The sequence below is a fragment of the Pseudophryne corroboree genome, chromosome 1 (genome assembly GCF_028390025.1).
Source record: "Pseudophryne corroboree isolate aPseCor3 chromosome 1, aPseCor3.hap2, whole genome shotgun sequence".
In the NCBI taxonomy this organism is placed as follows: Eukaryota; Metazoa; Chordata; class Amphibia; order Anura; family Myobatrachidae; genus Pseudophryne; species Pseudophryne corroboree.
In genome coordinates this window covers 1,131,504,072-1,131,516,844 of record NC_086444.1, presented here as the reverse complement: position 1 = coordinate 1,131,516,844, position 12,773 = coordinate 1,131,504,072, and the positions used below count along the sequence as shown (strand labels likewise).

Sequence of the window (12,773 nt, the reverse complement as noted above, 5' to 3'; positions counted from 1 at the left end):
AATTCACATATTCATTATAATATGGTTAATTTCAGCTAAAACTGCTAAATTTATAAACATTATACAAAATTATGTCGAAGTCAAAAATATTACATACATACCACATACAAACTCCAAACAGATTGGTCGCTGTGCGTGAGCATACACGCAGCATGCACAGCGATATATGGTAGCATACGTATTCACACAGACAAGCCACGAACATATATTCAACACATATTTCATACAACACATACATTAAACATGTCAAGCACCAGACATTATAATGTATTTATATAACAGAGTTTAACATCAGATATATATGTATTATTGGAACGGAACAAGATAAACATGTCATGCTTGGTGTCAAAATGATCAGGGGAAGGAGTGTGTTAATTTGATAGCTGTGGTTAGATTGTAGCACATTGCAACAATTGGTTATAATTAAATGTATGAATATGAAGCCACATTCTAAAGTGAACAAAAGAATCTCCTGAAAGAAAGCATGTGGGCAGGAAACCAGTGTCTAACCCCTATGATGTCATCTTCAAGGCTGGACGTTGCTTGCATATGAACTGACCAATGACACATCATGAATGAGAGATTTACCTCCCCTGGACCAATAACAGAAGACTCAGTCCCAGACATGTACTTCTCCCCCAATGCACAGTATATAGGTGATTCCCCTCACCCAAGAACTGCTGTTTGCTGTTGTTTAGCTGCTGTTGAGGCAGATCCAAAGATGGAGAGGACTGTGCATTGAGGGAAAGGGTAATGTATGCTGGCTGTGGCTGTAATTGATCCTTAACGTAACTACATCTTCTTCCTGTGTAATTGTACTCTGTAACCATATATATATACTGTACACGTGTTATATTGTATGCATACCCTTTTAATATAAAATATATACATCTCTGAGCGTTGGACCTCAGCCACTGTGTGCAACTGCTTGTTTTCTCTTAAGTGATGTAGTGTTTGCGACGTACAGCGCACTTTTATCGTACATGGTAATAAGATGCACCTTGCGTCCGCAGCATATATTAACGCTGGCATTTTAAATATTTATTAGAAATAATCAGAACTTCTCAGTTGGGGGCTATGTCCGCGATATCACGTACTTAATGATGCACTGTACAGACGCACTGTGATCTACCAGCTAAAGATGGACGCATCTAGATGCTGCTGAACCGCATGCAGTTTGTTTTTTTGTGTTATCAGTAAGGTGCCGATATGAAATTCAAGGGACAATATATTTCTTTGTTGCGTGAGTGTGACACAAAAAACCGCACAATATTTGAAATGCTACAGCGTATTTTTATTGTTGCTAAACGAAGTTTCAATAAGTCATATTGTGTTTGATTCAGATTGGATTGTTTATTGTTAAGTAAATTTAAAGAGCATTTAAAAGTTGGTGCATAGGTATGATATAGCTGTGTTAGCATGCTGAGGCCTATTTGCATACTACTAACATAGGGCTAAAGTAGCAAAGCTTTGTTCGCGCTGAAAAAGTGTGTGGAAGCGTGGTTACCATGCAGTGGGAATTGTCTATTAGGGCAACTTCCGGTGCTTGTATGAATTGGGATTTATTTGTGACAAAGGAGCTAGTGTTTGTATTTCTGGCCACATGGTGTGACAACCATTTTGTCCATGCACATGGCTGGGAATAAGGGGAAGGAGCAGTGGCCATTTTAGGAAGGCCAATCTCTATCTACTTAGCTAACAGCTGACTTTCAGTGTGTTTAAAGCAATCTGTTTCCGTTGTCACAAATAAACAATATATATGTTCAAATCCAACACCATTTAAAAGCTACCAATGAATTTAACTAACCCATGCCATAGTCAAATATAAATAGTGTTTCAATTTGGCCTAGTGAGAGTTAATAGTGAGATGAATTACTTGATGTGAGAATTACACACAGATATAAAGTTCTTGTTTTTTTCCAGGATTTGTTAACCCTTTGCTACAAGATAGACATTGAAATGTTAGTGATCCTGTTCAACCCCCCTATGAACATCTGTTGATATGCAAATTAGAGGCTCTGTAGGAACTGCATTCATTAAGTATGTGTATACGAATACATATGCTGTGTGGGGGTTCTATGAGAGTCAAGATATAGATATAGATATATATATCTATATCTATATCTTGACTCTCATAGAACCCCCACACAGCATATGTATTCGTATACACATACTTAATGAATGCAGTTCCTACAGAGCCTCTAATTTGCATATCAACAGATGTTCATAGATGTTCCGCTGCCGCCGGAGATGCAGGAGGGACACAGGAGAGCCGCGCGCTGTGCGCTCCATGTCCCTCCTTCACACGGCACTGACTCGAGTATAAGCCGAGGTGGCTTTTTCAGCACAAAAAAAAGTGCTGAAAAAAGTCGGCTTATACTCGAGTATATACGGTAGTTATACATTAACGAGTAGCTATACGATTTTAAAAGCAGATTACTATAATATTTGTTTAAAGAGTACTACCTCTGGGACAAGCTACCAATCAAAGGGAGTGATTTTTTTTCTGTACAGAAAACCTAAAAGTGTGAGTTGTTGAAAAAAAAGTGTGGGTGCATTGAACCAAAGGACAAAATCGGGAACCCCGTCGAGGAGACACTGAGTAAGCAGAGGCTTGGTGGCATGAAGGCTAGCGACCTTACGTATTGGTGTATAGGCACGTAGTGTGTGTGTTTTGTAAAATGTGTGGAGGAGCGTGATTTGATGTTACGCTCCGGCTGTGGAGCGAAGCTTGTGAATTCGACTCCCATGATCGGAGGGCATAAAGATAACAAGTATCTATAAGCCGTGCGATTGGACCGCATGTGTGTGTGTGTGTGTGTTATACGCGGTACAACGTGATACCATTTGCTTCATTTCGCGCAACTGTGTCATCATACACGCTGTGTTAGCATACGCAGATGTGATTTGTGTAAAGAGAAGGAATTTTCGCTGACTCTCTCAGGAAATATTCCTAGGTGGACATTCATTGGATAGGGTGATCGATAAGTTGTTTCTCGGTCAAGAAAATTTCTGTGGATAGAAACCAAACAAGAGCAGGCCTGTAACCTCCACTGAAAAAGGTGGCGTATTGATTTATTGTTGTTAATACGTCATACTTCCAGTGCTGAGGGGTCTGGTAGGGATCCTTTCTGGGCATCGTTTGCTTGGAATTGTCCATTTGGTATTGTAAAAAAGCCCACAATGGGAGCCAAATACGCAACCGAGAAACGTTCGCCAGCCAGGGTTCAGGCTGAGGAGAAGAGACCAAGAGGGTCCGCAGGGTATATAATGAGTAGGAAATATGGTCCATACACAGAGGCTTTTTGTGATGAATGGGTACGAATGACAGTGATCCTGAGGTATTGCAGGTGGTATGTTTAACCAAAGTCATATAAGACAAGAACGGAAATATAATAACTGTTTGAACTTGTAGCAACAATAAATAAGAAAAAAGAGAAAACAAGTACTCCGCCATATGTGGATGTAGAAGCAGTTACAGCCAGCATACAAACTACAGAAAATAATAAAAATATGAATGTAACCTATATATGTACTAATGAATATCAAAGTTTTATTTAGGAGGAGAAGGTGACCTGACTGGTTTCAGCCATTTCTCATGCACTCAGAGGAGTAGTAACCAACCGATAAAAGAGGAGCTGTAGCCTGCAGGGGAAGTGGCTGAGACCAGTGGAACTGGTAAGTATGGATCCATTCAAGTACATATATAGTAAAACACAAAAATAAAATAAAAATCAAGAAAGTAATGTCATAAATGGAGAATATCCTGTCCGCACATTAGTAGGAAAGCGGACAGAGATGGGGTAACCCCCGGGTATTTCTTTTTAATTACCACATAAGAAGTATTCATTTCTAGTAATGCCCTAGTCTAGATAAGCTCGGAAATGTTTGTTGGACCATGTACAGACCCTTAATATGGGATGAGAAGGATTGAATGAATACTTCGCATAACTTAGAAGCTTGTTGTTTTTTTTTGCAGTACTAGAAAATTCTCCGTCAGGACAAGATAACTGGTAAACACTAAATTCACCTTACCCTTTGACAAAACCTGCTGAAGTTACGGTTGGGCCTCTATGATGCTAAACCCTTTTCTTTTTTTTTTTCTAGCAGCAGTGGCCCCTGACTAACTTATTCGACAGAGATTTTATGTAAATTGAAATGTGAAATACATATATTGTACTTCCGCTCAGGAAGTACAAGGCATGTTAGATACTCCTCAAAGACTAATGTTGCATTCCACTGTTCTAGATTCATGCCCATCACAGGTAGAGGAAATTATCTCACAGATACCGGGTTCCCTATGAATTTAGGATGGACAGGACACTGGATTGATGGCTGAGGTAGTCCCAGTAGTGACACAGCAAGCACAAGCTTTAAGGGGGGTAGACCAAGCAGTTAATCAATTCCCTGTAGTGCCCAATCCAGTTGTCATTTTAATAAAATCCTCTCCACCTCTACAAACTTATCTGTCACCGACCTCTATTCTGTTTCTTCACAGTTTCCTCTTCATCTTTGCGTTCACAAAGGGAGTACAATACATGGACCCGACTCTCCCAATGTTTCGAGTGACAGCCTGAGTTTTGTCTCCCCAGCCCTACATGACCGTTTACAGTCCTTTCAGCCTGAGAATGGGTCGGTGCTGATACAATATGGTGATGACTTGTTGTTGTGCGCTGATTCATTTCAGTCGTCCCTGGCAGATACGAAACAGTTTCTGTTTCGTCTCTTCCAGACAGGACACAAGGTCTCAAGGGATAAACTACATTTGTGTAGGACAAGGGTCAAATACCTGGGACATAATACTGGTACATGATTTGACAGTTCATACACCACATGCCGTACTGGTCCTTCAAAGTTCTGCCTGAACCCGGTATGTCTCATCAGCATGATGACACCAGTATTGCTGCAGTGTGCCTTGTCATGCACAAAGGGTGGGAGGATGATTTTTGGATAGACACGGATATGCATGATGGTATGGAATATCTGAATCAGACCTTTAGTACGAGACCAGACATAAATGACAGCCCGTTGGTGAAAGCAGACCTGATTTTATTTTATTTTTTCTCTTTTTTCCTCTAGAGATGTTTTTTTTTTTTTTTTGAGTGATTCTCATGGTACTCTACATTTGCAAACACACAACAATTAAATTGAGATGCAAAATTTGTGTTCCCTACAGGAAAAAGAGGTCTGGAAGGCGAAGGGGTATGGTCAGGAGTCCTCAGGACTCTGGAGAGATGGACAAGGTAAGCCAGTGACCCCCACGACGTATCTCCCAAGCCTACCTGAGGCGGCACATGGTCTGACTCATCTAGGGTAAGGAAGGTATGTGCAAATTGGTAAGAGCTTACTGGCGTGCACCAGGGTTCTCTTCTCGGGCAAGCAGGAAAGCAATGACCTCTCTTACTTGCATGAGGAAGAACATTTGGTAAGGTAGTACCAACAGAACCATCCCATACTCCTCCTGCAGACGGACCTTATCAGGTAATACAAATTGACTTCGTACAGTTAACAGCCTGTAGGAATTTGAATTATGTATTGGTGTGCACTGATGTTTTCTCAAACTGGGTAGAGGCATTTCCTGCTGCCACAAATACTGCTGTGTTTACAGTAAAGAAAATTGTGGAGAAATTTGTGCGTAGATATGGTATCCTTAGGAGAAGGAGCAAAGTGATAGCTTGAAACTGGACTATTGTGGTCATAGACACTGCCACTGGTGTTATGTAGCATCGGAACCACTCCCAGATCCCCACTTAACGAATCACCCTCTTTGAAATTTTTGTTTTTGTTTTTTGGAAGACAACCTCATGTCATGATTGATCCACACAATGATCAGAAATACACCAATGAGGTGACAGTACAGTACCTTATCGAGATGAGCCAGCATTTGAGAACTTGACAAAAGAACGTGAAACTGTTGATTACTGATATGCCAACTACTAACTGTCTTGATTGTGAACCAAGAGACTGTGTGATTGTTCTTACGTTCAGGTTGCCTAATAGACAGGTGGGAAGGACCGTACCAAGTTTTGTTGACAGCACGATCCCAGTGAAAGTAGCCGAGAGACTTGGGTCCATGATTCCCATCCCAGGAAAGTCGGTAGTCCGGAAGGAACTCGTAAATGGAGTGAGATCGCAGAAGTATCACACGAGAGTCTGTTTCGTGAAGACTGAGAGGCGGTACTGTTGAACACTACCTGAGTGTACTAAAGGATTACAGAAAGACCAGTCGTAGTAATGGATTTGCTATAAGCAAGATTTGATTTGTTATATCTTCTTTTTCCTGTTGACAAATATTTTTTTTCAGGACATTCATGAGGAGTCGAGTGTGGGACTGGAAATGGTTCTGGAGAAAGGAGTGATGTCTTTATATTGGTTATGATTAAATGTATGAATATGAAGCCACATTCTAAAGTGAACAAAAGAATCTCCTGAAAGAAAGCATGTGGGCAAGAAACCAGTGGCTAACCCCTATGATGTCATCTTCAAGGCTGGACGTTACTTGCACATGAACTGACCAATGACACATCATGAATGAGAGATTTAACTCCCCTGGACCAATAACAGAAGACTCAGTCCCAGACATGTACTTCTCCCCCAATACACAGTATATAGGCGATTCCCCTCACCCAAGAACTGCTGTTTGCTGTTTGCATTTGTTTAGCTGCTGAGCCAGATCCAAAGATGGAAAGGACTGTGCATTGAGGGAAAGGGTAATGTATGCTGGCTGAGGCTGTAATTGATCCTTAAAGTAACTACATCTGCTTCCTGTGTAATTGTACTCTGTAAATATATATATATATATATATATATATATATATATATATATATATATATATATATATATATATATATATATATAAATCCAAATGCGGAAAAAAGGCACTCCAGAGGCGTAATGAAATCAGCAAAGTTGTATTAAAGTGACGTTTCGGGGATAACCCCTTCCTCAAGACATAACCAACAAGAAAACATAGTGAACTTACCAGTATAAGTACCCCTGGACTAGCGGCATCCTCCTCCGTCTCTTCCGCCGCTTCTTCCGTCTCAGGCCGCAATCGTGATGCACTTCCGGGCTGTAGCTCTGCCTAGGTAGGCATAGCAACCCAGGCCGCTTGCGTTTCATCCCGGGAGGCTCGTGTTGCAGTCCGGACTCAAGAGCGCTGCGGGTGGTTGGAGGCTAGTGATACCGCATAAGTCCTTACAACATCTATAGAAAAAAACATATACATAAAATCAAATGGCAATGGAGCAACATTAATATGGTTTGAGGGCATCTCTGTCCCGACTAAAAACAAGCTGGGACAGTAATAAACTGATCATATCATAATACATTATAAGGATACAGTAATGGCATTCAAACCTCCAGATCAAAAATTAAGGATATAAGCTCGCTACATCAAACTATTCCAGTTGATTTTGTCATTAAGCCCATTGGGCCACATAGTGTTGAGTCTGAATATCCATCTAGATTCCGCCAGAAGTAAAGCTTTCTGGCGATCACCACCTCGAATAGACAGTGGAATATGGTCAATCATGAAATATTTTAACATGGATAATGAATGACCCATGGATTTAAAATGGCGGGCCACTGGCTGATCTAAATTCTTGCCAGCTAAACTTATTGCAGAACGATGTAAAGCCATTCTATCCCTAAATGGCCTTGTGGTCTGTCCAACATAATAAAGCCCGCAAGGGCAACAAATTACATACACCACAAATTCAGTTCTGCAGGTAAGGACATGCCTAATCTCAAAGGATTTCTCACAATGTGGATGGGAGAATTTTTTACAGGGCTGCATGTATTTACAGGTAGTACAGTTGAAACAACTATAGCATCCCGGAGGTTTATAATATACATTAGGTAAAACCTCCTTGTCTAGCCCCGAGATATCAGATCTAACCAGCCTGTCTCGGAGATTGCGACCCCTTTTATATGCTGCCATGGGCCTGGTTTCTCTAAAGCAGGGTAATTCTTTATCTGATTTGACAATTGGCCACAATGCTTGAGTGGCTTTGTTAATAATTGGGCTGGCAGTGGTAAATTGGCTGACCCATCATCACCCACCAGCACTCAAACGGGGTTTACCCCTGTCTCAGATGATGCGAATAGCCAGAATAGTGAGTGATCATACTACTCTTCCTGAGCGTTTAGATGATCTTATTTTGAAATTCATCTCGCGTGGGTATGATCCTAAAATTTTGAGTCAGCAAAAAACTATGGTTTTGGATATGCCTAGGTCTCAATTGTTACAATCTAAAGTACGAGAGCTCGATACACGTATCCCCTGGGTCAGCCAATTTACCACTGCCAGCCCAATTATTAACAAAGCCACTCAAGCATTGTGGCCAATTGTCAAATCAGATAAAGAATTACCCTGCTTTAGAGAAACCAGGCCCATGGCAGCATATAAAAGGGGTCGCAATCTCCGAGACAGGCTGGTTAGATCTGATATCTCGGGGCTAGACAAGGAGGTTTTACCTAATGTATATTATAAACCTCCGGGATGCTATAGTTGTTTCAACTGTACTACCTGTAAATACATGCAGCCCTGTAAAAAATTCTCCCATCCACATTGTGAGAAATCCTTTGAGATTAGGCATGTCCTTACCTGCAGAACTGAATTTGTGGTGTATGTAATTTGTTGCCCTTGCGGGCTTTATTATGTTGGACAGACCACAAGGCCATTTAGGGATAGAATGGCTTTACATCGTTCTGCAATAAGTTTAGCTGGCAAGAATTTAGATCAGCCAGTGGCCCGCCATTTTAAATCCATGGGTCATTCATTATCCATGTTAAAATATTTCATGATTGACCATATTCCACTGTCTATTCGAGGTGGTGATCGCCAGAAAGCTTTACTTCTGGCGGAATCTAGATGGATATTCAGACTCAACACTATGTGGCCCAATGGGCTTAATGACAAAATCAACTGGAATAGTTTGATGTAGCGAGCTTATATCCTTAATTTTTGATCTGGAGGTTTGAATGCCATTACTGTATCCTTATAATGTATTATGATATGATCAGTTTATTACTGTCCCAGCTTGTTTTTAGTCGGGACAGAGATGCCCTCAAACCATATTAATGTTGCTCCATTGCCATTTGATTTTATGTATATGTTTTTTTCTATAGATGTTGTAAGGACTTATGCGGTATCACTAGCCTCCAACCACCCGCAGCGCTCGAGTCCGGACTCTAACACGAGCCTCCCGGGATGAAACGCAAGCGGCCTGGGTTGCTATGCCTACCTAGGCAGAGCTACAGCCCGGAAGTGCATCACGATTGCGGCCTGAGACGGAAGAAGCGGCGGAAGAGACGGAGGAGGATGCCGCTAGTCCAGGGGTACTTATACTGGTAAGTTCACTATGTTTTCTTGTTGGTTATGTCTTGAGGAAGGGGTTATCCCCGAAACGTCACTTTAATACAACTTTGCTGATTTCATTACGCCTCTGGAGTGCCTTTTTTCCGCATTTGGATTTACATGTATTTACTGCACTACGGCACCGGGGCTAGCTGTTGGATACACGAATGAGTGCCGGCTGATTTGTATCCCTATATATATATATATATATATATATATATATATATATATATATATATATATATATATATATATATATATATACACATACATATACACATACATACATACACTGTACATGTGTTATATTGTATGCATACCCTTTTATTATCAAATATATACATCTCTGAGCGTTGGACCTCAGCCACTGTGTGCGATTGCTTGTTTTCTCTTAAGGGATGTAGTGTTTGCGATGTACAGCGCACTTTTATCGTATATAGTAATAAGATGCGCCTTGCGTCAGCAGCATATATAAACGCTGGCATTTTAAATATTTCTAAGAAATAATCAGAACTTCTCAACTACAAAAATTATAATTATTTAAATTGTTTCCATAGGTGACAGAGCATATTCTTGCAAAGTATTAAAGTCTACTTTATGGTACCAGATGTCGATATGTGTCTCTTGTACGTATCCATTCCTGTGTGTGATATTATAATAAACGCAAATACAGACCATTTGGTCCTCATCATTTTTCTGTAGGTAGGGTGTGCTTTTAACTCATTTTTACATTGTCCCAAAGCATCACTTAACACCACGCAGTATTAATAGTGTTAAAAGAATAATGAAACTAGACAACAGGGAATACCAAAAATCCTATTTTCTCTTATATCCAATTTGGGGGGCATTGCTCACCACACGGAAGTGCCAAAATTACCCCTATAGAGGGTATGAATATCCATAATAGAGTACAAAGCTAGCGTGTTTAGCCACAAACATATTGCATTTATAACATTTGGGTGCTGCTCCACCTAAGAAGCACTCAATGACCTTGTCTGATGGCCAGATCCTGTCTGATGAGCTACAATGTAATCTGTAACAGGAACACGTTCCAAAATGTACATCTCACATATGGCCACTGTCATCCATTCTGCTACAGACACCTTGGACACAGGCGAACCTCTCTTGTGCACCTGATACAGAATGAAAAGACTCGCACAACATCCAGCAAACAAAAGTCTTCATTTTCACCAATCCGGAGACAAGGCAGGAATAATAATTTCCTGATTTAATTTAAAGCAAGATAAAACCTTGGGCTGAAAAGGTGGCATAGGGCCTCAGAAGTGAAAAATCAAATATGGAGACCGGCATGAAACAGCATCTTGCAGAAGAAACAGGAAAGCCACCTTTAATGTCAAATACTTAAATTCAACAGCATCAAGAGGCTAAAAAGGAGGTTTTTGCAATACTGCAAACACCAAATTAAGGCCCAAGGCGCCACCTGCAGAACATAAGGGGGTCAACATGTAATACCCTCTAAAGAAAAGTTTGGAATAAATTACAAACATCTGAAAGAAAACTGACCGAGATTAAATCTGTACCTTTAACAAAGCCAAATTTAAGCCTTTGTGCAGTCCACCCTGCAAAAAAGACAAAAGACATGGTATAATACATGCTGAAGTATGAACCTACCTCTCTTCGCACCAAGAGATATATATCTTCCAAAGCCTATGATCAGTCATCTGGCTTTAATCGTCATTTGGATGAACTGGTCAGGAAACCCCTTAGCCTTGTGACTCACTGTTTCAACAGCCATGCCATTAAAGTCAACCAGACTAAGGGGTACATTTACTAAGCAGTGATAAGAGCGGAGAAGTGAGCCAGTGGAGAAGTTGCCCATGGCAACCAATCAGCACTGAAGTAACATCTATAATTTGCATACTATAAAATGATATAGAGCTGCTGATTGGTTGATGGGCCAACTTCTCCACTGGATCCCTTCTCTGCTCTTATCACTGCTTAGTAAATGTACCCCTAAGACTGCAAGCAGACCAGTACCTTGGCTGAGCAGGTCTTGGTATGTAGGAATTCACCACAGAGGTTCCGCTGCCAAACTCTCCATGGCTAATCCGGAACCTCCAGGATGATGAAAGTCTTTTGTGGCTTGATTTTCTTGAGAACCGGGGAATCAGAAGAACTGGCAGGAAGAATACGACAGCTGAAAACGCCAAGCTGCTGTTAAAGACGCCCACCAGACCTGACAGGAGTATCCCTGGTCTGAGCCTCATACCACTGCACTTTGTGGTTTAACCGAGAAGCCATTAAATTCACGTCCCTCGTCAGCCTCCAGTATGACACTAGCTGGGTGAAAATATTCCCTTGCATGAACGGATTTGTCCGATGATGTAACCTGCTTTCCAGTACCCTACTCCTGGGATGTACAAAGCAGACATTACTGGTGCAAACCACTCTACTCAATGAAAAAATCCTGTCTCCACAACTGCCAATGCACTGCTGGTACCGCCTTGTGGTTTACATATGCCAATGCCATTGCATTGAAGGATTGAGGGGCAGATGTATTAACCTAGAGAAGGCACGAGGAAGTGATAAACCAGTGATTATTATTATTTATTATCCTTTATTTATATGTGCAAGGTGATAAATGCACCATCCAATCAGTTCCAATATGTAAATTAACAGTTAGGAGCCGATTGGCTGGTGAGTTACCACCTTGCACATATCACTGGTTTAATCACGTCCTTAAGCCGTCTCCAGGCTTAATACATCTGCCCCTAAATCCACAAGGGTATACACCAAAGAGAGCGCTGAGCTGCAAGCAGAGTTTGGCAAATTGCCTCAGAGGCAGAGGACATTTATTGTAAGTCTTAAGGCCCATACACACGGTGAGATTCGGGCTATGCCCGATTCTCACTATGCGACATGGGTTAGGTCGGCACATAGTCAGTATCGCAAGTACACTCATTATGTGCTTGCGATACGGACTATGTCCGATTTTGGCTAAGTGTCAATTTTGACTATCTCTTCTACAGAGATAGTCAAAATTGACTTGCGCATCGGCATCCAATCGGGATCACAAGGTGACTTTCACCTTGCGATCTGCACTAACGTTTCTTACAATTTTGACTATATAGTCAAAATCGTAAGAAAATATCTCACCGTGTGTACACACCATAACAGGCTGAATGTGGTGCTGTTGGCAGAAAAATTATTTTAGCGGCAAAGTTCTGCAGCAAGTCAGTTATTTAATTGTGGCAGATGCGGTTACTCCTCTACTGGTTCTTGGTTAGGTCACTATGGTGGCAGATAATCTTTGTCACTCTTAGCCGTTGTTTTGCTTTAATGTTTAAGGCAAAACAGAAACATATGTCTACAAACTACTCCTCGATTAGAGCCAATAGTTAAGACTAAAGGGGTAACTGGGAAGGAAGAACATTTACTGAGATAGTCCTC

The 12,773-nt window shown here is 41.1% G+C and overlaps 1 protein-coding gene across 2 annotated transcripts in view; it reads right to left on the bottom strand.

Moving 5' to 3' along the window:
- EVC (EvC ciliary complex subunit 1) overlaps positions 1–12,773 on the bottom strand; it is a 181,743-nt gene that overhangs the window by 127,753 nt on the left and 41,217 nt on the right. The gene's annotated exons all lie outside the window — the stretch shown is intronic.